Raw genomic sequence first — 3,269 nt, 5'->3', positions numbered from 1 at the left:
CTACAGAAAATGACTGTAGGACATGCTACATCATAGTCTGTCCTGATTAAATGGTTGGGGATGCCTCAGCAGAGTCAGCAGGAGTGAGGCATATTGTGTAAGTGCTGGGTCCTCTCCAGCCGTCCATGCATCCTCCACTTTTGATGATTCTGAATCCAGGGTGCTTTGGCTACATTTTTTTCTGAAAGTGAAAATGAGAGTGTTAGTCACTCAGTTGTGTCCAACTCTTTGCAACTCCATGAACTGTAGCTTACCAGGTTCCTCTGTCCATGGAATTCTCCAGGCAAGAATACTGTAGTGGGTAGCCATTCCCTTCTCCAGGGGATCTTTCCGATCCAGGGATTAAACCAGGATTAAACCCTGCCTTGCAGGCAGATTCTTTACTGTCTGAGCCAACAGGGTGTGGGCTTAACTTTTTTATTTGGGGACATTGTGCATTTCTTGAGTAAATTCAAGTGAGCTACTTGAGGTTTAATTTGGATGCTTCCTTTTTTCCTTCAATCAAATGCACCCTTTTCCAGGACTATCCTAATAAACACAGCCAGGCCTTGAGAAGCTATTATAAAGCTATGTGAGGCCACAGTAAGATGGAAGTCTTGTAATTCCATTGTGGGTTTAAGAAATGTCAAGTGACAGAAACCTGAGAATACTCTTCATTTTCTTAAGCTAGTAGAATGCAATTATAACATGACTCACTTTACCGCATATTTTACCACATGTGTTCATATGCATCCTCACGTGCATGTGTGTGGATAATGGGTTCTTCAACATTTCAGCAGAGGGTTTAAAATCAAGACACTGGGCTAAGTGCTGCAGGCTTCATGCCAGTTAGGAAACTCCTGATTGCAGGTTATAAAATATTGGTTGGGTACCAAGGTAGGGGAGCCATGGGAACATTGAGCCTGGACAAGGGTGAGGATTTTATCACTGCCGTGGTTTAGTGTTGCTAGTACATAGAGATGATAAAAAGCAGATGGACTTTTAGTTGGTTTTATTACAGTTTTTGAATTCTCTGTGGACCACACACACTTTCCCCTACAACCCAAACCTGGGCAGATTGGCCTTCCTGCTCCTCTGTTTGATTCATCACTGTGAAACACATCCTACAGTGAGGAGAGTTCGTTTTCCCATGAAATAAAGTCTGGCATCAGATGGTTTCAGGGTTGCTTTGGCAACTAAGTAATATCAACAAAAATTCAGAATCTTTCTCTTTGTCATTCCTCTCAACATCCTGGCAACATCATCAAGCTTGCCTCTTATGACCCAAGAGGCCATTAGGTAGAGATAAGACAATGTCTGGGCCAAGAAGAGATGTGTTTCCTCCAATGTTTCTTTAAACAGAGAGAACCGTTGTCCATGGGGACAACCTAGAAAGCTTTTGCAGAGGTCCCATTGTCCAGGGTTGGGTGATATGAGCATGAATTAGTTCGGGGTTGGCAAACTCTTGACACTATAGCCCAGAGGTCCCCAACCTTCAGAATCTAATGCCTGATGATCTGAAGTGGAGTTGATGTAATAATAATAGAAATATAATGCACAGTAAGTGTAATGCACCAGAATCATCCCCAAACCATGTCCTCAATCCCAGTTCATGGAAAACTTGTCTTCTTGTCTTCAAACTGGTTCAGTTCTGTTCAGTTCAGTCACTCAGTTGTGTCCGACTCTTAGCAAACCCCATGAACTGCAGCACACCAAGCCTCCCTGTCTATTACCAACTGCTGGAGTGTACCCAAACCCATGTCCATTGGGTTGGTGATGCCATCCAGCCATCTCATCATACAACCAACCTCTCCTCCTGCCCTCAATCTTTCCTACCATCGGGGTCTTTTCAAATGAGTCAGCTCTTTGCATCAGGTGGCCAAAGTATTGGAGTTTCAGCTTCAACATCAGTCCTTCCAATGAACACCCAGGACTGATCTCCTTTAGAATGGACTTGTTGGATCTCTTTGCAGTCCAAGGGACTCTCAAGAGTCTTCTCCAACACCACAGTTCAAAAGCATCAATTCTTCTGTGCTCAGCTTTCTTTATAGTCCAACTCTCACATACATACATGACTACTGGAAAAACCATAGCCTTGACTATACAGACCTTTGTTGACAAAGTGATGTCTCTGCTTTTTAATATGCTGTCAAGTTGGTCATGATTTTCCTTCCAAGGAGGAAGTGTCTTTTAATTTCATGGCTGCAATCACCATCTGCAGTGATTTTGGAGCCCCCCAAAAATAAAGTCTGACACTGTTTCCACATCTATTTGCCATGAAGTGATGGGACCAGATGCCATGATCTTAGTTTTCTGAATGTTGAACTTTAAGCCAACTTTTTTACTCTCCTCTTTCATCAAGAGGCTCTTTAGTTCTTCTTCACTTTCTTCCATAAGGGTGGAGTCACCTGCATATCTGAGGTTATTGATATTCCTCCCAGCAATCTTGATTCTACCTTGTGCTTCCTCCAGCCCAGCATTTCTCATGCTGTACTCTGCATATAAGTTAAATAAGCAGGGTAACAATATACAGCCTTGACATACTCCTTTCCTATTTGGCACCAGTCTGTTGTTCCATGTCCAGTTCTAACTGTTGCTTACTAACCTGCATACAGGTTTCTCAAGAGGTAGGTCAGGTGGTCTGGTATTCCCATCTCCTTCAGAATTTTCGAACTGGTTAGTGGTGACAAAAAGTTTAGAGGCTGCTGCTCTAGCCCAAAGGTCGAATCTAGCCAGCTACCTGTTTTGATTCAGCTCACAAGCTAAGAATGTTTTTTACATTTTTAAATAGTTGTTCTGTTCTTTTCAGTCACTCAGTCATATCCAACTCTTTGTGACCCCATGAACTGCAGCACTCCAGGCCTCCTTGTCCATCACCAACTCCCGGAGTCCACCCAAACCCATGTCCATTGAGTCGGTGATGCCATCCAGCCATCTCATCCTCTGTCATCCCTTTCTCCTCCTGCCCTCAATCTTTCCCAGCATCAATAGTTGAAAAAAGTCAAAAGAAAGATCATATTTGATTGCATGAAAATTGAAAGAATTCACAGTTCAGTGTCCATAAATAAAGTATTATTGGAATACAGCTATGCTGAATTGATTATACATTTACTAAGGTTGCTTCCACTGTCCAGTGGCTAAGGCCACTCTGGAGAGAATACTTAATATTTACTGAAAATACTTACTATCTGGACATGTATAGAAAGAGTTTGCTGACCTCTGAGCTATCTGAATAGATGGCTGGGGCACCTGGCATTTTCAGCCTCTATGATAGGCTGCTTACAGAGATT

The sequence above is a fragment of the Cervus elaphus genome, chromosome 16 (genome assembly GCF_910594005.1).
Source record: "Cervus elaphus chromosome 16, mCerEla1.1, whole genome shotgun sequence".
Taxonomy (NCBI): Eukaryota; Metazoa; Chordata; class Mammalia; order Artiodactyla; family Cervidae; genus Cervus; species Cervus elaphus.
This window is presented reverse-complemented; position numbering follows the sequence as displayed.